This window comes from Lycorma delicatula, chromosome 1 (assembly GCF_047948215.1).
Source record: "Lycorma delicatula isolate Av1 chromosome 1, ASM4794821v1, whole genome shotgun sequence".
NCBI classification, from domain to species: domain Eukaryota; kingdom Metazoa; phylum Arthropoda; class Insecta; order Hemiptera; family Fulgoridae; genus Lycorma; species Lycorma delicatula.
The window spans coordinates 215,980,194-216,005,697 of NC_134455.1; the positions used below are offsets into that span (position 1 = coordinate 215,980,194).

The 25,504-nt window shown below is 32.5% G+C and overlaps 1 protein-coding gene and 1 non-coding gene across 2 annotated transcripts in view; both read right to left on the reverse strand.

Annotated features, from left to right (window-relative positions):
- Nucleotides 1–25,504, reverse strand: part of LOC142317756 (uncharacterized) — a 461,571-nt gene that overhangs the window by 114,808 nt on the left and 321,259 nt on the right. The gene's annotated exons all lie outside the window — the stretch shown is intronic.
- On the reverse strand, nucleotides 24,186–24,259 carry TRNAT-AGU (transfer RNA threonine (anticodon AGU)). Its single transcript has one exon. It is a non-coding gene; the product is annotated as a tRNA-Thr (tRNA).

Below are 25,504 nucleotides of genomic sequence, written 5' to 3' on the forward strand. Positions count from 1 at the left end.
TCTAAGTGCTACATAAGCGCATCAATATTTGTGCAATAAACCAAATTATTTTCATCAATAAAGTACAGAGAAAGTTCTTTTCGTCGGCTTTGAAGGCGCAAAATTTTTGTATTTTTTTAAAGTAAATTCCAACCTTGCAGTCTAGATCCTAACTGTTCAGATTGATTTTTTGATAAATTTAAATGTCTAACTAAGTCATCTTATATCACAAGGTAATATAAGATGACTTAGTTAGACATTTAAATTTATCATCTTATATCACCTTGTATCACTTTAAATAGTCATCTTATATCACCTTGTGATATAAGATGTGGCTTATTGGAAGATAATTCAAAATCAAATGTTATCTTCTTCAGTACTACCTGATTCTTCATCGCTACTTTCGAAACACATTCACAGGTGGCTCAGGAACTGAAATAATTTCACTGTGATGTACAGGTCAGATTACAGATTGTAATGAAAGATATTTTCCAATATGTTTAGATTTTTTTAGAAATTCCAGACACACTTGTTAAACAAAAGTAACAATCGGTTACATTATCCTTTGGTTCGCGCCAAACCATAGGCAAATGGCTTTGCCATTTGGTACACCAAATGGCAAAGCCTTCCGCGTACCTTTCAGCCATCCTGTTAAATATACACAACAATTAATGCATACTATATGAGGAGCCCACGTCTTATCCTGATCACTAATTTTACACTGAAAGTACAAATGATATGCCTTTTTAATTAAAGGTGTAGTATTTTTTCTATTTGATTTTATGGTAAACTCACCACGTACATAACAAAAGGCATCCACATTTACACAATTTCGAGGAATTATGACATTGCACTGTTAACAAACGTAAGACAGTAACAAGACTGAACAAAATTAATTCATTCCTAAATCTAGTGCTTAATACAAACAACACAGCTGTGTTTTCAGCTACACGTTTTGACCTGCACGGACATAATATTTGACTATGATATAATTTAATTCTTTGTCTAGTATTGTTTATCTATAGCTTAAAAATTACGTTAACAAAGTTAAACGATAAAAAATGAGGTAATAAAATTCAATATAGGAGCTTAAAATGTTAACTGTACGTTCAAAAATGAAAAAAATCCTTTAATTAAAATTTAAATTTTTTTAAAAAATGGTGGGTGATAGAAAGATTCTGAGTTCATATTCGTTTTCAGTATCAAAACATAGATTAAAATCATGTATAGCACATTAGAAAACAAAAATGATGTTTATCAGTATAATTTATCAATTTCTTTATTTATATTTGTTTACAACACGCAATTTATTATTACTTTATAAATAATAATGAAGGACTTTTAAATTATGATTGTGGGGTCTTTAAGAGACATACCTGAAGAATGGAGTGTATAATACCTAAAACATTCCCCAAGATAAAAACGAGTTTTTTAACCCGTTTACTCGATCTTTCACTCCTAATATTTATAATTATTATCTATAACATTATTTCAGCTCGACAAAAGCCGTCAAAAGCCCTCATTGAGAGTAACTAATTGATGAACTGAGCTCATTGAGAGCTACCGTAAGGTAGAAATTAACATTTTTAACCGATACACAGGAGTTCACTAAACGGAACAGTTCAATTATTATTAACTTTTATTTATATGACACACCAGAAATGTGAAAATTTTGTTAATTAGCAAATCACGAAGATACGTATAATCCTGAACTAGTAATACGAGTAATAAAGGGACTTTTACTCCATCCTAATATTTCATGTAAGATTGTTGAATTAATAATTGTATAAATATTTGATGCTAATAAAAACTAATATTTCAGCAATTGTGTAATTGTCTACTTTATTAAAGAATTGGAGGATCGTATCTTACTTTCAAATGAAATAAGTTTAAATGAAGTGCAGCAAAAATGTGTATAATTAATAGGCGTACAAGGAAGTTATGTGGTGTCCACACCAGATTTTTTTAAATTGTGTTGTTTGTTTTATAATGGAAACATTTTAGATACTACGTTACTTACTGATAACAGAATATTACACAGATCATATCTGTTGTGAATGTGCTTAAATAAAAAAATAATAAATTCGTAACTTGTATATTTGAGCAAATGTAGTTGTTATTGTTACTGTTGTGTAAAGAGAAGTCTGTTAAGGTGACGTCATTAAAGAGCTCTCCACACACCTAATCCCGACCTGTCCTACCGCATTAGTTGTTGAGAAAAAGCTCACGCGCGTATATACATACACTCATCGACGCGGTCGTGTTCCCGCGAGCCGCATTCAGTATTCATACTCGTCTTTTTATCTCATTAGGAATCCATCACAGACCTTACGTATGCGTAGTCTTCTTAAAGGTAATTTAAATACCCGATTTAGGTTGTAGTATCAATATTTTTCTTACAGTATTTATTATTTATAAATCCAGTTCCTTATTAATTATTTTAAAAATTAGCGTAATAAATCTTCAAAATAACAATATTATTGTATTTCCAAGTCTAAATTTCTCTCTCTTATGAATTTTTAAAAGAAGAATCCTCAAAACAGTTAAAAATTTATTTAACTAGGCTTCTGTCCGTCCGGCAGAAGAGGCACTACTTGATATCCAAAATTGTTTATTCAGTAAAGCTATTTACAGTGCGTAAAACAAACATTTGTAGTTTGAAAATACATGTATTTAAAAAAAATGTATATAGTGTATAATAATCGAATATTTTTTCATTTATTTTTTTTTAAGCGAAACATTTCAGTCGGTGTGCTACGAATTTACTTTAAATCTTTATCAATAATAGTTCCGAGTAAACCAGAATTAAAAAACAGAAATTGTAGAAACCGTTTAATTTGGAAATTTTTATTTTTGGCTTACCAAGAAAGTAACTCTGTGCGTGATATTTCTAACGTAATTATTACATCTGTTCAGTTTGTATCGGTTCGTTGTGAACAAGTGGTTTGTTCACTATAACGGTTAAGGATCAATGCCGTGCAGAAGTAGTACGCTCTAGCTTTCCGATCAATTAATCCTTAAAAGACGATGTATCGATAATACTATCCCGATACTGAAAAACTAGCGGAAATTAAATCATTTTAATTTTTTTTTACTTCATAAGGCCTACTACTAATTCAGTAGCAACAAAATGTTAATTTACCTGTCACTCGCTATTCTGTGTCGGATTGAAACACCTCGTCGTAGTTGCTACCCGCAAACTCCATTTATAATGTAAGTTTATTTTTGATTTAAGAAAAATAAATAATGAACGGTGATGGACAATTTAAAAAATGAATCGTTCATTTCAAAATTCTTAATTGAACTAACTTGTTAGCCCTATATCTTAACCTATTGTTAACACTATATCTTAATTTTTACCGGTCAAAAACTAGGTTGATATAACTAAAACTTGAAATTAAAACTAAATATAATTAAAATTTTAAGATCCATAGAAGATACTAAAAATAAAAAAAAAGCAAGTCGATGAGTGATTGACTTTGGCCCTTTGATGCGGACAAAGAAACGTTGCGGTTGAGGCTTCTTTCTGTGTTGTGATCTGTAGTCGAGTGTGTACCTTCTGCAGTTTTGAGCATTTGCGAATCGAGTGCTTTAGCAACGGTAGCGTCATTTCCAACTGAGACTTATCAATCAATCTAACCTATTCACGCGGTGCAAGGCGCAGTTTTGTTCGGGCACCCGCCTCAGCGCGGCGATAAGGTGGCAACGACTTCTGATGTAAGTCCCCGTAACGACTAAAGGGATCTCCCTTAGTCCTACTCACGTTCTAATAAGAACGAGGGCCATAATCAATGATTTTGTGCCGTACGTAGTCTGCGTGCTGCACTCTATCGATCCAGCACCAGCGAAGAGGTGCATAGGGTGACAGGAGATGTCCCAAATGTCCAGCAGGAGTAAGACAGCGAGATCTCGATAATATCCACGCAGGTTAGAAAATCTTCTGCTATAGAAGGTTTCCAGGTAGTTGCTAGCAAGCCCAGGCAAAAGAGGAAGCCGGAGCCTGTGCCTTCGACTTCCTCCGAGGACGAGGTATCTGAGATGGAGACAGGGACACCCACCCGGATTAAACTGATCCCTGTGATGAGGCTTTCAGGAAGGCGAATGGCAGACCTGTCAGTTCTGCCCCGCTGGCTAAAGTAGTTCAGGACGACCTGGACTACTTTTTTGAATTCTTAGTCCTTCCCGGCTCAGCTCAGACGCGAGGAGGACTATTCTTCCCCGACCGACTAAGGTGAGAGCAGCCTTTGCTGCTGTGACAGGAGTCTTTGATACCTTAGACTTCCAGTCCAAGGAGGTTAAGGCCCTTCCGAAGGTGGTTCAGGCCCCAGCGCAGCCCAAGCGCTATGCTGATATCTTTAAAAACAAGCGGGAAGCCAGCAAGACGGCTAAGAAGCCGGAGGTGATCTTTGTAAACAAGGCGGAGGGATCGAAGATCACAAGTAAGGAATTTTTTCATGTCCATCCAGCCCTCCGCGGTCGACAATCGACAAAGTTGCTTGTGCCCGATCTTCTAGCTGCGGTTGCGAATTACCAAGAACTAACTGGAGGCAGTCATCGGCAAAAGCCTGGGGCGTGACCCCTTCTGGGAATGTCAGTCCCACAAATCCGTCAAATACCAGGTTCCACAGCAGGGGACCGAGAACGGAACCCTGCGGGCTTCCCCCGGTAACGTACGTTTCCACAGACAGGTGCTCATCTCTAAACAGAGCCGTACGGTTAGACAAATAGTCACGCACTACGGCCTTCAAGGCAACGGGAACATTGTGACGTTCCAACCCCCCGCCTAGTTCTACTTTTATTGAGCCAATTTCTAGTAAATGTCTCGAATTTGAGGCAATTTACCTACAACATACCACCAAAAAGTGTTGTTCGCAACAACGAAATTTAGTCCTAATTCCCTTAATGAACTCAGCTTCAGTTCATACCCCAGACTTAGGTTAATTACGGAATCCGGTCTGGTCTATCAGAAAGAGGCGGACAGACTTCCTACTACCACTCACCTCCATCACATAGTTCAGCGTGACATTTACTTGCTTTCAGCCATCGTCGAGATGCCGCTACACCTCACGGCTGCATGGTAACCCATGCAATCGGCAGTGCAGTCACCGTTCCGCCGACAGCTATACAATTAAATAATTACCACAAACTTAACTAACCGTGGCTCGATGCCAAACGCCTACCTTCGGCCAATCAACTGCCCAGGCGATTTCTAGCCACCGGGGATGCTACTCTACAACACCCCTTCAGCCGTCCTGATCAGGGCGTGGAAACGGGGGAAGCCAGCTACAATAGTCCATTCTCCGCGAGTTTTCCAGTTTACTCGCAGATCAAAGTAGGAATCCACTCTCTCGAGTACCCTAACAACTCTGGTACGTTCAGCCTCGTACCGGGGACAAACACAAAGGATGTGATCCACATTATCATCGACCCTACAATCCGGGCACAAGCCGGAGTCAACCAAACCAAACTTAGCCAAACTATTCATAAAGGCACCATGTCCTGAAAAGAATTGAGTTGTATATCGATTCAGGGAGACCCACCTAATTGCTCGCAGCTCCCTAATATTTGGAAAAATATTATACGTGTATCGACCAGTAGAAGAATCGTTCCACCTAATTTGCCAAGAGTCAAAACCTTGGTCTTCGATTTCTCTCATACACCTAGAAGAAAGAAGGCCTCCCTGCTTAGAAACATACCGCTTGCTAAGTTCCGTAGCTAGAATATCAATGGGTTTAATGCCTACGATCATAGAGACTGCCTCTCTCTAGTTCTGTAGCCACCGACAACAGCTAACAGTAGAAGACGCTGGGCTCTCAATAGAATGTCCCTATAACGTCGAAATTGTAAACGATGAAACCAGACGGGCGCAGCGTACAACATTATGGCCTCACAGACACCTTGGTAAAAAATACGCATGGTACAATAATTAATCCCCAATCGGGATGAATGACTCTACGGTCACCAAAGAAGTGACCATCCTTGCTACAAATTGAAGGTGTTTCTTGAATTGAAGCCTCTCATCAAGAATGACACCCAGATATTTGTGAACGGTGACATGCCTAATCTGAAGGACTTCCATCATGACTCGCGTGTGACGTGTCGCGCTAGACGACCTTTAAGAAATATAATAATGGTTTTTTCCGCACTGAAAACCATCTTATGCTGAAGACTCTCCTTGCATGCCTGTGTCGTTCTGAGCTCTACTCTGAACTCGGTTAGCTAGTTCAGAGGGCAACAATGTAGGACATTCAAGATGTCCGAAAGATGCCTACAGCGAAGGCAAAGGCCGAGTCAAAAAATTCACTAATGTAAATATCTACCAAGGCATGTACATCGGTGGCATCCGAACTGAGGACTGGTTGATGACTGTAAGATGTAATCAGTTAGAAGGTGATAAAGACGACCTCCGTTAAAGCCCATCAGGGCTTGGAACGGGTGGGTGGGACGGAGACGGGAATCGTCACAAGTTGACGACGAAATTTGTCTTCCACTACGGGTTGGGATGATCAGTAACTTGGAGTTGATAAAATTTCATCTCGAATATTTAATATTCTACACAATCTTTTGAATCAAAAACGATAGAATTCAGCAAAAATACTTTAACATAAAATATTTGAAAAGTAAAGACTGCTTTTAATTTCTCGAAGACTTTTGATCGTGATCGATTATCTCTTATTAACTTTATTATATTACCGATCACTTTTATTTTGACCGATGCACTTTTATTAAGACATATATTCGATGGATGGATATCAGTTTCTGTACGGTTAAGACAGTTAAGACGTTAAGATTAATTTGAAATAACCTGCACGATGCCTAAAGAATCTGTACTCTGTTAGTTTAATTTCGATGTTTTGATGAATGACATTCCCAATGTGTGCCTGGAGACACCCAGTCTTAACGGTCATAGACACCTTTGTGCAACAAAGTATAAAGAAGAGGATTAAATTACAAAGGGAAAAGAACGATCTATTTCAGATAGGTTTAGTTTAAATAATAATTAGATGCTAATCTCCGATTAATAAATTATAATAAATCAAAGCAGACGTCTTATCATGAGACCGACAGTAAACTTACAAAATTAATTTATAAAGTCACGTGGATTACACAAACATAAATTATACTTTGTACAAATTAATAACTACACAAATACAAATCCGATAGCTATCTTAAGAATTTTCTTTTCAATATTATTTTTTATATTTTATTATTATTATAAATCTTTTTTATTATTTTGTATAAATCTAATAAAATTTGGTACTTTAAAATTAAAATTTTTAATTTGTATAATATATTTATTATTTTAATCTTCCTGCAGTATTTAAAGAACTCACGACCAAACCTTTTTGTACTAATTGCAAGCTAATGAAGATTTTTTTTATTAACTTATCGCATGTTCCACGCGGTTGTCTTACTGTTTCGATCATATTTCTCTCCTTGTTTTGACATTTTGTCTCTCGATACATCTCTCAACTCATAATTGGTACGCTATAATGAAATGAGATTTTCATGCAACATTTTTTATTTTATTTTCCTTGTTTATTTTCCTCCATTTGTTCAACAGAGATATGACACGTGCAACACAATGTTGAATTTTGAATAGATTTTTATGTAACATATACTATCACTTACCATCCCCTAGTTACACTAATCATAAAAATTTGTTAAATTGCAAATCTTGTACTAAAATCATCTTCATCCTTCTTTTTCTTCGAGATAGAAGTAAAATAGATTTACTACTTGTATTAAGAAGTACAGTTCATATTTTTACGGCGGTGGCAAGTTCTTTCTTTTCACTTTAACTCTGGTACTGATATAATGGGAAATCCACTTCATAGTTTGTTAATTACCCATTCACGATCTTAAATGTTTCTGCTGCAATAAGGTTTTACTCGATGCTCACGATGGTTTTTTTTTATACTGCCTCGTAATATGTTCAAATCTCATCTGAAATAGCGGTATATTTTCTAAGATCTGCTTTTTCTAAGTCTTTGCATCCGACACAATAAGTTAAGGTTGTAGGGTCACTCCGTCGGTTACTCGATGATAAGATTGCCCATATTGTCTCGATAATTACAGAGATCTGGCCCACTTAATTAATGGAAAATCCAGCTAGAATGGTTTTCCAGCGTATGCTCCAACGGAAGAAGCAGATTGATCAAGCACTTTCACTCCTCACTCGGAAAACAAGAACTGCAGTATTTAATAGAAGCATACAAATACTTTAATAGGCAGAGGCCTGCCGGTAAATATAAGTAAGGCGTGTTATTGAAGAAACCGGCAGAGATATCTTCTCTTTGTTTAATAAGATACTTGTTAACATTAACCCAAATTGTAGTTTGGCAGTTTATCTTATTCAGACTCAAGTCTTGCAACAAAGCGGTCTATTAAATCCCAAATATCTAATTACTTCAATAATATAAATATTCAAAGATAAGGAATTCAGTTTATCTTTAGCCATGTCCTACAGTTTAATTAACACTATAGTATGCTCGATAATGCATGTTATCGAGCCATTATCTAACCATTAACTGTAATGGTAGATTTGGTATTTCAAACATTTTTTTAAAGTATTTTAATTTCAGCAAAGCCAGAAATCTTAAAACTTGATACATTTAAATGTTAACAGATCAATAAAAACAGAAAGCTATGAATTTTACATAAAGCTGATGTTTGTAAGCTGTTATGCCAGTCATTTTGAAGTAATTTTAAGAACTATTTCATTGAAAAAGTGCTGTATTAATTTGTGATTTAACTATATTTTTTATTTTAGTTATAGCCCATTGCTCTTGCGATACCCTCCTTGACACTAACGCTACCTACCATCGTAATGATGAACTACATTTATCGAATTAATTTCAAACAGTCTGCTAGAAATGATAGAAGGAATCTGATATAAATGAAATAAATAGGTTGACTTCTTCATTATCGATCAGTTTTGTTAAAGCTATTGTTATTAGTGGCCACATAAAGAGTAGGGAACCGTTTCAAAAAGTAAAGCAAATTTACCACATTACATCTGGTGTAAAAATTAGAGGAATAAATAAATAAAATCTACATTTTGTATCACAATAAAACTAATATATACTGGCAGAAGAATAAGTTTATTCAGTGCGACAAAGTTAACATTGCATGCAAAAAAATCTGAAATAAAAAGTTCGAATCTTTCATTTGTTGCGTATCAATGTTGAGATAGATTACCCAGTGCCTTGATTATCCTTTAAAAATAAATTGTGGGGTGTGGAGCGAGATAAGCTGTAGTTTCCTCTTGCTGTATCCAGACGTTTTCCTGATATCTTCTCTTGAAGCCGACAAATTAACCATTATTTATCTTCTATAAATACGAGTAGAAGTTCACATACTCTTTCAAAATTGATTAATTTAAAAAAAGATCCAATCACGAAAAAATTTTAAAAAAATTTCGAAGCCCAGAAAATCACATTACCGGCCTCCGAAATACGATAAATTGCACATTTATCAGAAAACAATACTGGTGCTAATAAAACAAGGGATGCTGAACAACGCTAGTCCATTTCTCAATCTGATAATCTATTCATTCAAACATGGTCGATAAGTTTAGAACTATAGAGAGTCATCGGAAATCAGCTAAATTCGAAGTCGAGAGTTCTATGGTTTAAATCCTAGTAAAGGTATTTTCTAGGTACTACGTACTGACTAGGATACTTTTATACGGATTTGAATACTAGATTGTGGATACCGGTGTTCTTTGGTGGTTGGGTTTCAATTAACCACACATCTCAGGAATGGTCGACCTGAGACTGTACAAGACTACATTTCATTCATATTCATAGATATTATCCTCATTCAACCTCAATTTGGGTATCAAATTTTTTTAAAAATATACACGACTATACACGGATTAAAAAACATAGTGACAAACGCACAGAACCAGGAGTAAAGAAACTGAACTGCATTCTCTGCACTAAATACTTCCTCGAACAGGCTGAAAGTACGTTCACCCAATGAAAAAAAAAAGGAACCATAAGTGTGTCGCTTATAAAAAAGAGAATCAAACTTTACAAATCATCTCACACAAATAATCAGATCACACTTAGAAAAATATTAAACCGCAATATGAAGATTTTACTCAAAAATTTTACGGAAAAAAGTCATGATCTCAACACACTTGAATAATATAAAATTTATAAACTAATTTGACAAAACACATCTTACAAAAATAATACCCAGAGAATAGATCAAATATACTGTTCGACTTATTAAAGTTTTCTAATAAACTTCATCTTCTCTTTACTAAAATACTACTTATTAATGATTTCCTAACCGATTAAAAAAGGCCATTAACCACAGTACCATCCATATAACACTGAAGCAGGAGCTCCATAAATTCGAAAAGATCTAGAAGATAGGGTTTCAAGTTACTGAAAAAAGACTCGTTAATAATTTTTAAAAGGTTTATCGCTTTTTGTCATGGTGATCAGTAAAAGTTATATTTTATTTACTTAAATGCTTCGGCAAAGTTTTTTTTTATAAATGCATATTAATTAATGTTGAATAAAAATTTTACTAAAAATAAAAAATCAGGAAAGTTGTATAAAAGAAAAACAACATTAGCGGATCGTTCCGTTTTTTTACAATGTGTTCTCAGACGATGCTCTCTCATTTCGTAATAAGGAGAGTGATTCGTGGATGTAAATGATTGCATTCTAAGAAACATCTTGTGTCCTTATAATGCAGATAGAAGAGTTGCTCCATTTTATTTCTGAATTTTTGTGAAATGTAAGTTAATTTTCAGATTTTTTCTTTTGTTTTTTAATAATGATTGTTCTGGTGTTAAATGCAGATTACTCAGATCATTCAACTGTAAAATCTGCTGCACTACGACCAACCTCAGAAATTTTTTAAAAACTTTAATATTTTTAGGATTTTTTTCTTAATACAGTACAGCTATACGTTTTATTATTAATATGCTTAATATATTATTAATACAGTAGAGCTGTATGCAACTGAATATGTGATGAATGTACCATATAGGTTATAAGTTAAAAAAAAACCGGAAACGTTCTTATATAATATGTTTGAGTAAATATCGAATTTTTTTCATATTTAGTTTCTTCAATGAATTATCCAAACTGGTCAACAGATTGCTGCTTCCTAACGTTGTTCGATGCAAGTTTGGAAGTTTGATTGAAAGGCTTACAGATTCGGACGTTTTCGGTTTTGTAATTTCCATGATCCGAAACGAATCTTCAACAAATATTTGCTATTTGGGTTTAAATTGAAGTTGCCGTGTGAGATTTTCTGAATAAGCTGGATCTTTTAAATATTGATGCGCTTTCTAGCTACTAGTTGAAAGTCCATGCAAAATGTACTGTGCACTGTTTTGATGGAGAATTCAGTTCTCTTTTTTGAAAAAATCGACCTTTCTTATTACTCGCCACTATTCGCAGTGCTCTGCTAGAACCTCGAGATAATATCGCCGACTAATGGTTTGTTCTTCAGAATTTCCGTCATGTCTTAAAATTTTATTTATTCATTTGCTGTTTTTCATCTTCGGTACTATGAACTCATCTATCCCATCTATTGCTGCTTGAGGTTTGGATCGTCTTGTCTAGTACCATGTGACAATTTTTTCAAAAAAAGTCTGGTTTCTTTCCATTCCTTTTAAAATGTAAGGACAAATACTCTTCCTCCTTTTCTTTTGTTTTATCGAGAATACTTTTGGCACCATCTTCATGGACACTTTTGTGGTATTCATATTACTTCGTAAAATTTGTCAGATCATCTTTTTTATACATCATATTCATAATCGTTATAGATTCAGTCGATCAATTCGGACAACGTTCATTAAAAATAATTTTTTTTTGTTTTCAATTTTCAACATTTGAAAACATCCGTTCGAGACTAGGGTTAATTTTTGTGTAGCATGAAAAAAACTCAAAAACCACGATTAAATACTTAATTACTGTGCTGAAACATGTCTAAGGAAACTACGCAAGTCCTACATTAAGAATACATCCCCACCAATATTTTAAGTAAGATATATATGTAAACACATAATATAAGATATATATATATATATATATATATATATATATATATATATATATATAAACAGCGCATCTCATCCTCCTGGAGCTTAATAACCAGACCTCGAAAAAAGAAAATACAGAGGATCGTTAGCAGAAAACTGGAGCTCAATAAATAATCTTTTGTAAGATGATAATTTATTAGCCCCAAAAGTACTCTAATTTCTCTCATTAAATGAACAAATAGTCCGTTAAATTAGTTTTGATATTTACGTTAAGGTAGGGAATCCAGTTACTAACAAACTGTATTGCCTCACCACTTAGTTAAGTGATCAATTTTTATTTAAGCTTTTAATAAAATCATATATTATTTTTTGTATTTAACAGAATGAAAACGTTTTATAAAGAAATAACTATTTTAAATAAATCGGTATATATCAAATTTAGGAACGCTTTCAACTCGCGCAAAGAGAAAAAGTTTCTAATTTAGCCAAACGTTTATTTATGTTGTAGGGTCATAGCTGGGACCTTAGATATATTTATGACGTTAGATATATAATCTTAAATGTCATTTTATCTTGCCGGTGACATTTTTAGTGAACGTTTTTTGACGCAGTTGTATCCATTTTCACTTTTTCCCGAATTTCGAAATAAAAAGAAACTATCCTAATCGTAAATTTTGTAACACGGGCTACTAGTTTACGGAAAGACTAGGGTAGATTCCCGCTCATAGTCGGCTTATTTCATAGATTATAAAGGGACAAACCTTTTAGCCCTCAAACGTTAATTAATCATTAAAAATAAATACAACTGTCATTTAAAGGTGAGCGTACGCATATTTTAACTTAATTTATATCTACGATTTTTGTTTTTTAATTTATATGTTGTAGTTACTTAACCCTGAGTACAAATTACCATTTATTTACTTGTGTGTCTGTTCTACATAAGGTAATCTATAAATATGAATGGTGATGATATTTATAAGTTAAGAATGGTTGATTTCGATTTGCGATGGTAAAATAAAAACTCTCAAACTGCATTCTTGTGATTCATTTATTTCACGTCGTTAGAAATCAAATCAAACAGCGTGAGATATTAGAGAGTAAATCAACTACTAGTTACATTTCTATTAAATTACTGAACAAAGAAGTTTCCTAGTATGTTTTAAAGTGCCTTGCCCGTGTAAGTAAACCTAATTGTTAGACAGCGTTTAATATGTAGCAGGGGAGCTGACATAATTCGGACTGTATTGTGATTACAATTATTTCTATTTATAATATCAAAAATAGATAAACAGTTGTAAACGCTATGCTTTAAGACTAGAGTTTCGTCTTTTTTGACCGATTAAAGAACAGGTTCAGAGTAAAAGCTAAAAGTGGAGGGGTTTCTGAACCGTCTGACTTGAAAAACGGTCGCCTTCGTCGAGCAAAAAGAAAAAAAGTCAGGAAATGACCACCGTGGCTGTCTAGATGACCTACGGAGCAGGACCCACTAACCGCCTCTGTAAGCTCATCGCCGCTACTACCATAGTGACTACGCTACAGTTCGCCGCCCGCCGTACAAGATTAATTAGGTGCGCAGTGCAGGGCTGACTGTAATAAAAACTCTCCCTTCTCCCATAGAACTTCGTCCTTTTCCCTCCGAACAATACACAGCCCATCCATCCATTTTATTCCCCTAGCGATCTTATACATTTCTTTAGGGTGGAGTCTTACGAAAAGCTTTTCATTATCTTCTAAAAAAAAAGGGAAACAGGTGTCAGAAACCTCTACGTATATCTTACAAAGAATTCGCCATATTCGAAAATCACTCTGAACTAGACTTTGCTAGGTTTAAGTTGTCGTAATGCGATGATGAAAAATATTACAGTACATAAATTCATCACGAAAGCCTGCAAATGACATACCATTCTGTTTTCTTTTTATTACGTATATGTTCAGTCTTATTTATATACAGATTAACGATTAAATGGTTCCTGAATAGTACTTGTTGAAAAAGTAAAGAAAAAACTTTTGTTTTATCACATAGTTACTTTTTTAAACCACAATACATCATTAAGACGGGAATCGGTTACAACATTTATTATGATGACATAGGAGTACTCATATCTAAATGACAATACAATATTACATGATAATGGTAGTTATTTGCATTACATAAAAATTATCGTTATTGAATATTCTTTTTGTATATTACATTTCAAAAGGATATTTTCGACAATACCGGAGGGGAGAAATGATAATATTAGTGGACGTAGGTCGGTAATTCATACGCATACTTACAGAGAGAAGGGTAGGAATTCTTTCTTGCTTGCTGTCTTTAGCTAAGTAAGATTTAGGTAGAGTTTACATCTAAATCAAAGATTTAGGTAGTCTTTAGATTAGTTTACATTAAATATTTCACGAACGCAATCTTTTCTTTGCAAAAATACGACAACGCGTTGAACGAAGAAACGAGAGACCACTTCATTCCTCGTTATTCTTAGGAATTCTAGCACCGGATATTCCTTTTTTTTTTAAATACTACGCCAGTGAAGCAAACAAACAAACTTACAATCTCTACTGAGCCGCCAACAACGTTTTCCATTATTATACCTAACATGCACCCCATCAATATCTGTTTATGTAGTCAGATACTCTGAGACCGGTAAAGAGAATACTCATGTTTCATTAGAATAAAATTATTACATAAGATTTTAATTAATGTTAGTCAGTAAATATAGAAATAAGCTAAGAAAAGTATAATTCAAAATTTAAGCTTAATATTGCAGTTAACTGTGGTGAATTTTATTCTAAAATTTAGTAAACCATCGAAAATATCAAAGTAAATTCCAGATTATTTGATAACAGTATACTACAACATTTTTAACTTATTTTTAATATAAGATACAAATTTTTAACAGAATAATAAACGTTATCTAATAATTAGCTATATTATTACCGTTTAATGTCACCCTTTAATCTTAAATATCTTTCAAATCTGCATTAGTTATTCTCATAAAAACAAATATTGCAAATGACCTTGGAAATACATGGTTTTCTTTTACATATTCCGGGGAAAAATTATGTAGTTAAATAATTGTTTTTTACATCTTTTCAGGAAAATAACGCCAACACAGAAATTCTCGAAGTTCTGGGGATATTGAATTACTTGTTTTTTTTGTTTTCTTTACCATAGGGTAAAACCCCTAATTTTAAATTGATTTGCCATTATAATGCAAAACTAAATCGCTCCATATACACAAAAAAAAATCTATAAAATATAAGTATTTTTAATAGCGCATAATAATAGTATGCAAAAGTTCTTAAATAGTACCCAAAAAATCTCTAAATACTGCCCTTCAACAAAGGATTAGAATAATAATGTATACCAACACAAGTAAAGGACTGCCGAGGAAGAACATAATTAGGTAACGAATGAAAAATCCTGTAATGATTTTTTTACGTGTACTGTAAATAATTCCAATTAGTATTTGGTGAAGCAATTGCAGAAGGAACACTTCTTGCAGCCAATAGAAAGACCTGTTTGATCACTTGTTAGAACGACTAGACAGGCAACCTTTTCTAAAGACCGTTAATTTGGTAAATGAATCCTGAGCATTTATGAGCACGAGTAAAAAAAACAAGCTTCTAATAACGAGAAGAATTAATTAGATATGAAAATTCTTATCATCTAGCGTTTCAAATTTCCCATGACCCGTTTCCTTTTTCGAAGCGGTTCCCAATAGATGTGTCGCGACACACTGATGTACCACGAATTTTTATAATTAAAAAAAAATATCATGCCATTCGGTAAGACTCTGTACTACGTAATTTATACTTACCGTGAAACCTTTACCGTGGTTAAATTTATTATGAGACGGACTATACCAATCGCTCCTGCAACAATGCTGAGTAATTTATTTTGCTTGCCGATAATTTTGAGTAATGTGAACACTTGGGACAATGTTAAGTATACTCTTCCAACTTAGTAATTTGTAAAATACTTGAAAATCGAGTGTTCAGTGTTGCCACTTTTTTAAAAATGAGGAATTTTATGCTGAAAAATCTCGCAAAACTGTGAGTGTTTAGACTGTTTATTATTCATCAGAACATATTGGCCAGTTTCAGTTTCTATGTGGCATAAGTAGTCTAACTATTTTGAGAAATTTTATTTTTATCTCAGTTTTTATCACGGATAGATTCTCATTCGAAAAGGACAAGCTAAATCAAGTTCTGGGACCTGTGACAGTAATCACGGCAGTACTAGTTCAAGCGAAAGTTACAGTTCCCTTCACGAATCTCAACTTGAAAAGAATCCTGAAGTGATTACAATTCTCATCACCCGGGAACGATACAATTATTGTCTATCAGAGTAGAAGCGAATATTACTGATCGTTACATCAATTATTAAACTACTATACATTTCATAAAATATTTTCCCTAAATAATGTACTGTTTTCCTCGGAAGGATGTCTGCGTTATCTTTGCCCAATAAACTACTTTTATACTCAGAAATTTTGAAACCAATATGGACGTACGGCGGAAAACTTTGGGACTCGGCCAGCAAGAGAAATGCGATGTCATGCAGCGGTTTCAGAACGAACAAGCGAGGCTGAGAGGCGCCGTGGTAATGCTGAGGCGCCGTGTTTACTAAAACCAGTGAAATCCACGAATATTTGGATCTATGTCATCAAACAAGAAATAGAACGTTTCAGTTTGAAATATGAACTTCAGCTAAACAACCACTCGGTTATTAGCCATGTTAACCACTTGGCCGTTAACTTCCTAGACAATCGTGAGGATGTTAGAAGATTTAAGCGGCTACACATTTTGGACGGGGCTTTAGTAACTCTATAGTCTAATTACATCCGCTGTTGTGCATTAATCAATTCTTCATTTCCTTCCCTCTGTTTCTGTTTTCACTTCCATTTTTTTTTCTTTGTTGGTTATTTTTTCTTTTCTAAGAGTTTCATCAATTTGTTATTTTGATGTTTCTTGTTATTGTTTTCTACTGCACAACTAATAGTAGCGTTCTTAAAAAGTACCTTGTGTACAAATACCCTCATAAATTCTAAGTAGTCCTTAGTATGTAATATTTGAGTAATTTCAATGTGGATTCTTTTTAATGTGAATAAGGTTTCTGCATAAATATAATTGATTATAATTAAGGATTTGAAAAAAGGATTTATTTATGTATATATATATATATATATATATATATATATATATATATATATACACACACACACATATATATACGTAAGTTTTTAAATTCAACGCTGAAAAGTCTAAAAACTTGAATAGAATAGTGTCATTTATACTAATGAAAACGACAGTAGCATTTATTTATTAGATAAACGAATACGAACACTAACAAAATTATTCGATCGTTTTATTTAATGTTATGCTTATTAAAGAGAGAAATTTAGATTTTATATTTTGTATAATGCCCCAGTTACACACTACACACTCCAGCAGCGATAGTGCCGGCTATTTCTGTTACTTATCCCCAGAGGCGGGAGGCAACCCGACCGTATGTTTCATGTACGATGTCTTACAATGTCTGCAGGGCAAACAGAAACCACTTTATTATATTGCGCAACGACTAAGTCTCTTCCTCCCTGGTGAACATACACACACGCGGGCGCGAACTTGTGCGCACATCTCGCTACAGAATTTACTTTTCATTCGCTCTACCTATTTTTCAACATGTTCACGCGCGCTTGCGTCTGCACATTTCAGTTTTGAGGAGAATAGAATTTTTAAAACACGACCACGAAGTGAATTACAATAAGCTTTTATGTAATTGAATTTTAATCCAGGGACTATTTCTAGATAAATAAATCCAAGAGTGAATATAGGTTAAAAAATGCAAACTTAATATTATCAGAAGATTAAAATTTAAAAATAGAAGACTAGAAGAACATCCTAAATGTACTTTTTCGTCAAAGAATACCTATCTGCCGACCTCGGTAGCGGAGCGTAACTTTCCTACCTTTCGTCCAGAAGGTCCCGGGTTCGAACCCAGATCAACATGGCGTTTTTCATATCCTACAAAATTTAAAATTCCCACACACAAGCTTCACGCTTAGATTTTAATCAAGCATTTGGTAGTGTCGATTGAAGGAGCTATGGAAAATATTAGCCTATGTCTTCCTACAGAAGCTTGTTATTGCATGAGAATGACAGAGGGAGAACAGCAGCAAGGATAAAGATAGGAAGCAGCAAAATTAACTTCTTTAGTTTTAATTCGAGTGTAAAATCGAGTAATGGTCTGCCTACACTTTTATTTAACATGGAATAACATTCTATTTCAAAAAATAAAAATTTATGGAATAAAAAAGTAGTGTTAACAAAAATATATATATGCAGATGTACGGACGTTGTTACTAGAAACTGGTCCGCTATTAAGGAAGTATATAATATTTAATGGAGGGGGATGAGTAAGAACGGCAGTAAATGAAAGAAAAGGAAAGTATATGAACACGCTCAGGCAATGAGAATTGCGCAAGACCCTTTTAGTTGGTTAAACGTTTTTCAAAGGATAAAACGTGTTACCTACCTTGGTGATGAAGTAAACTGTGAAAATGAAATGAGAAACGTCATCAAGTACAAACGAGAAATACAGCAACGTTAAACTTTTTAAAAACAGATATGTAACTAAAGCAGCAGAAATGAAATTGTATAAAAGTTATCCGAGAACCATTTGTAACATACGGTTCAATCCCATGGATACTATCTAGGCAGATAAATAACCTGAGAAGATTTGAGAGGTAGATGCTTCCGAGAATTTTTGAGCAAGTGAAGGATAATGGAGACTATCACTACGGAAAATGCCCCCAAAATTGAACCCTAATTAGTGGGAGGGAAGTAGTGAAAATTGTAAGATCTCAAAGGATTAGATGGATGGGGCATACATATACACGACAATACAGGAATGCGAAATGTAATATTAAAACAAAGACTTAATGAAAGGAAAGAAAGAGGCAGAGCAAGATGGAAGAATGAGGGATATGATGTAATAGGGCGCAAAGGATAAAGACTATTACAGAACAGAGGAACCTTGGGGGGCTGTTGTGTAGAAGGCCAAAGCTCACAATAGCATATAGCGCCATCAAAAATGTAGAACAATAAGGGTATATTAGAAAATTATTAGAATTAGTTTTTTTTAAATGTACCGTTTAGATTATTCCGTTTCATTTAATGGACATTTTTTCTCAAAAGATTTCAACATGTAATTAAAACTACATTAATATTTATCATTACGTTATATCAAATATTATAATTTAAATACAGTTAATATTCATATTTTATGAAAATCGGTTTTAATTTTAAAGAAAAGTTATTTACAGCGTGTACAAAAATCGAGTAGCTATGTGATAGGAGATGCAAAAAGGACTCTTAGTACAAAAAAGAGTAGTCGTAATGTAGTCTATACCCCTTTGCGTTTTAACTTGTTTATTGAAAGAGTAGTAGAACTGAAAGAAATTTTTAGAAAGATATAACTAACTGCACAACGAGAGAAAGTAAACATTTAAATTCGCAGATGACATTCTTAACTTAGCAGAAGGTAAAAAAGAGATGGAAGAAGCAATGAACGGAATTCAATGAATAATGTATATGAAAAATTTATATTGAAAATAAATAAAATGAATGAAAGGAAATCTGAAAAGAGAGAATAATCGCAACTGATATATTAAAATATGATAAACCAGTAAACCAGAAATTGAATATTAAAGCTATGTGGTAGAGGAATTAAAGTATCAGAAGTAAATTGTTTGTATTTAATAAACAAAATGGTAATTTTTATAAGCTTTAACTACCATTTAAATAAATTAAAATTAAATTAAAAAAATATATAGTAGATGAAATCTTATATTCGATATACGTAAGCGACTAAATATTTAATAATGATAAACTAAGAAATTTATTAACATGCTTCAAAGCAAAAGAGTATGGTTTGATTTTGTTGGAAACGAAATAAATTTTATCATACCGAAAGAATTACTTTATTATATTATTTGGAATTCAACCCATGCGATTAGCAATGTTACGTCTTTCCGAGAAATCAAAAGCAAACGATTTTATTATATTTAAAGTTTGATGGTTAAACTACGTTCCATCCAGTGAATAATATTTTTTTAACTACGAACATAGAATTTTCTAGTCCTTTAAAATAATTAACTACGGATATATATATATATATATATATATATATATATATATATACACATATGCAAACAGAATAGCAGTAAAGGGTTCAAGATGTAGAGGTAAATCATTAAAAACAATAACAAAAGCAACGGACCGAGGACCACCTCCTACGTTCCTTTGTTGAAAGATTGATTATTAAATTTGTAGAAGGAATAATAATGGCATCTAAGATTTCTTTCAGATTACTAGCTGGAATTTCATCAATATCCAGTAAATGTTACCTTTTTATATTTAAAATACTTGTTTTAACTTTCTCTTTGAAATGGGATCAATATTATTTTTATTTGAAGTATTGTAAAACAGTTTATTAAATTAATTTTGTACTTGAATAGAGATGATACACCGGAAATTGAGTCCTTTTTCATCTGTGAAGTTATCTGGCCCGTTTTATTATTTATTTTTATTTCCAAATCCACTTTCACTTTTGATAACTGCTTACCTAGTTTTAGTTTTATTGCTTGAATTAAATGTTAAATTATAATAATATGATCTTTAGGTAATTTGAATAATGTTAGCCTAATTCCACTGTAATTTTTCAAACAATTTTGGAAGTTATCAAAAAATTATATTTTAACATTTCACGGAGGTTACTTAGCGTTGAACTAGATTTAACAATTTCTTTAATAATCCACATATTTTGCTTTTTATATTTAAACTGTTTTTCATTAAAGTACAAATTAGAAAGATGGTCTTTTAAAAAAAAATAGAAAAATTATTAAATTTCATAGCTAATTTTGCTTTTATTTTTACAATCTTTTCTGAAATTGAAGTTCTAAAATTTCTGATTGAATCTTTATCGATCAACCTTTTAAAATAATAAAATTAATTATCGTCTAGTCGTATATCTTCTTTAATAATGTTATTGAAATTTAACAGTTCTAATCTGATTCTGAAAAACTATAATTTTTACCAAAGGCTCGAAAATATCTAAGTAAATTTGTTAAAACATAGTTGGTAAAGACAACAATAAGATTACAGTTGGTAATTCTAGTTGACCGGGGTATAGAAATATTTAGTTTTGTTAACTTAAACCGGGTTAATAATTCATTCGTCCTCAGACTAGAATCGTCAAAAAATTAACATTAAAATTGTCACACGCAGTGAATTTATTAGGAATTTAAAATAAAAGTTTCTGATAGTTTAGATAGAAAAATTTTAAAAGAACCAGAAGGAAATCTATAAATTACCCCATTTACATCAAATTTAGACTAGGCTTTAAATTATGAAGCATTTAAAATTAATTTCTTCTCCTAATACACGGTAATTTTTATCTTTAATAAAAAGGTAGTCCTTAACAAAACTTAGGAGACCTATCACGGGTAGTTCTATAGAAACCTTTAAAAATCTTGAGATTACCTTGTTCAAAAATGACTTCTGTGTTGGTCAGTTATTGTTCTTTAAAATACGCAAAATCCGGTGACTGATGCAAAATAAATATTTCGACTTGTTCGGTTTTATTTTTTAGGTGTTAGATTATGTAGGAAATCTGAGTCAGTGTAACAATGTTTTCTGTAATTAGAGTTTGATATTTTAAGAATATTAAGATATACTAGACTACTGGAATTGTTGACATTATTAGAATTTAATGTATTTTTAGGGGCAAAGTTGTGAATGTAGTTTATTATGTTAGGGGTAGTGAGAACAGCGTCACGGGAGGTACGTGAAGAAATTAAGAGGTAGTCGTTTCAACAAAAAAAGATCCCAGTCGTTTATAAAAATATCGTTCCACAGAATTTCCAAGGACAAAGCTTCAACAAGAACTGTTTTGCCACCAGAAAATAAATCATTTCACGACACGTGTTCACTTTATTCGTAGAAATTATTTTACCAGTTAATTATTCTATTTGTTTAAAATCGACTTCCAAGCCGCTACTAAAACAAATTCAATACGCAAACATGTCTGTGAAACTTAGAAATGAAACCAACCAGGATTATCAAAAATCGTTCATTAAATTGTTGTAAAAGTCAACTTCTTTTACTTTGTTGGCGGATATAAGAAACATTCGTTAAAAAGATTGTATTATAAGTAAATAATGAATGTTTCTACAAAAATAAAATTTTATAAATATTTATTCGTTGATAAGCATGAAAAACGGCGCCTTAAGTTTTTTTTTTTTAATTAAAAGAAAAACTTACTTTGTACTGCCTGAAACTGTGGGTTTTAGAAATTATTTATTTTCGAAGTTTCTTCAGAAGATATTTCCTGAAATAATATGGTACACTACTTAATTACCCTGCAGCGATATTTTATGCTCTTGTTAACTAAACATTTTATATATATATATATATATATATATATATATATATATATGTCTTTTTAATTATGATTTTATTCAAATCTAAGTAAAAATTGAGATAAGTACTACGTGAATAATAATAAAAAAGAATTCGTTAAGATTGTTGACAATACTGTTAAAAGAAAACTGAACGAGTGAGAAAATGAAACTTCACTATTTCCGTAAACCAAGTTCAATGATCTCATCAGGCGCGCGTGTGCGCGCGCTTAATGTTTCAGAGCAGTCAACCGAACGACATAGTAGACTCATGGCAGGGCCAGGGGTAGAAATGTTTGGAATAGGTTCTAGATGCTCTATTTGCAGGTTTTTAATTTTGCATAAAGCATCTTGTTTAACCTCTCTTAAAAAAATCTTTCTTTGTTAAGGAATGATCTTATTTTTCGCTTCATGCAAGTAGTTACTACATTATTATTATTTTATTTTTTATTTTTTTAAGTTTTAGGGGCACGACTATTGTAGCCCCTTCACTCATTATTATTTAATTATTATTATTATTATTATTATTATTATTATTATTATTTAATGAGTAGACTCATTAGCCCCTTCCACAACAAAAAAGAAAAACACACTATTCCTTCCCGGTAATAAAACATTAGCGACATAGTCAATAGACTTGTCTTGTCAATAAAAATCATCTAAAAAACTAACTCTTCAGAGGACTAAAACCCAATAGAATACAAAATGGCAAGGGTGTAAATTGTCCTTGCCACTTAAAAACAAGAAATCATTTCTTTTGAAACGTTGTCAATCAATTCAAATTTTACATCTAGTAAAAATTTCCTTAAAATCATCATTCAAAAGTGTGTTTAAACATCGATGTATAATTACATATAAGTTATTACAAGAGTGTAAAGGGCTCTTGTTAATTATCATCTCACATCATAATAGGCATATCTAAAAATTATTTAAAAAATACATATCTATGAATTATCCATAGAGATAAAAAATAAATTTTCCTTTAATTTTATCGTCTCGGTTTTCCTTTCGGCCATCCTTTTTTAGTCCTTTTCTCCATCCGGCGAAGGGCCTCGATGTTAACATCCATTGTGTCCGAGTCCTCCGAGATGGAGTCTTTAGTTCCCCCGCCTGAAGTCTCGGAGGATCTCCAACCTCCGGATCGGATGATATCGGCTCTGCTGGCGCAATAATAACAATAATAATAATAATAGTAATATTATTATTATGAAAAATGTATACCCTGAGTTTCTACAATCCTTGACTTTTCTATAAAATTCTCATCTTATTTTATGCATTCCGGTTTTCGTCATGGATTCGTTATCTCTTTACAGGTAAACTAATTCTTACTTGTGTTAAAAAAGGAACGCATTTTTCATCGGCGTTCCAAACGTAGAAAAAACACTGGCTTATAAAGAGTAAATATATGCTGTTTATACGTCTATTTAATGTTTTTTCCACGACTAGTACTCGTAGAATTAAACAAACTATTGTTGTGAAAGAAAGAAATAACGGGAAATTAGAAATAAGGATGTTGACGTTGGGAAGAAGTTAGAATGTAGCAATCTGAAAGTAAGTCGATAAATACAAATAAAAAAATATTTGAAAATAAAATGAAACCTTTCCTTATATTTGGATATTTTAGGAGTCATTAAGTAATTTGAAATCTTCAGTATGTTGTTTTTATCTGTTTAAAGTAACAAAAATTTATTTTATAATTAAAACAGATTCCAATTACGAAGTAAAAAATAAGGCACCGGCGAGATTCGAACTCACGATCTCCTGTTTACTAGACAGGCGCTTTAACCAACTAAGCCACGGCGCCGTTGTTGGCTGTCGACTATGTTATATTCTTCTTATACTCAAACCACAGTTTCTCGTAATGATATATAAATCTATTATACGTACAGATGACCAGATGATAGTAAATAAACTTATTTTATTTACTTGATAATATGTTTATCGATAAATATAAACAATGCATTAAATTTATTTTTCCCCGAATACTTAGAAAATATATTTAGAACGGAGATTCGGCGTTAAACAGCGGCTGAAATACGAAGAAAGGACATAAAAGAAATAAAATGTTATATACTATCTTTTTCATACAATTCACAAAAATGTACCAAACTTGCATTAATTTTACAAATTTGGTGTTTTTTTTTAACAAAGTACATAGCGCTATTTATATGAACATTGTGTATAATTTATAGTTTTATTTTACTTTAATTTAACCGAGTAAAGTCATAAGAGTGCTTAAACGTAATAAAATTAACTTGAAATAGAGCAATTAAAATTCCCAGTTCTTTAATTAACTGTAGTTTGTATTCGCTATTTGTGTAGTATTATAATTATATACCTATGAATCGATCTTAATCAAACCTTTCTGTAAATTATCTTTTAATTCTTCTTCTCCCTTAGCCCGATGTAGAGTTCCTTATCTTTCTTTCAGATCCTTTTTTATATTCTTTTAGTTTAGCTACCTTTATTTTTTCCCATTTATCGGTTTTGATGCTATATATTCGTTATAAAAAGCCTTGATACAAAAATTAAGGGTTCTAAACAATAACCAACCCAAGATACATTATTACAGATGCCATTAAATTTATTTATTTGTTCTTTAATAGTTATTCTTCATATAGCTTTATATATTATAATTGCGTACAAATCATGATACCTGTCTATTATATCTTTTTTAAAAAAATGCTACCAAATAAATTATAGTGTCGTCGGGACTGCAGTTATTTCTGCCCTAAAAGAATATAAATAATATTAACCGTATTTTTCGTTCTCTATTTAATTATTAATGACACTGGAAAAATAAAGACACTGTGTTTTAGCAATTTAATTTTGGAAATATCAATTTTAAACTTTAATAGTAAATTAAAATAAAAAAAGTGAAAGTTAACATATGTTATTTCATGTACTGTAAAATATTAAATTTTAACTCAATAGAATGGTTTTTAAATCAGCCGGCTTGTTTTTAAATGCATTCTCGAGAAGAGGTTACGCATATTAAAGCAGATTTTTCACGAAAAGAGTAACGTTGTTTAAATCCTCTGAAACTCAT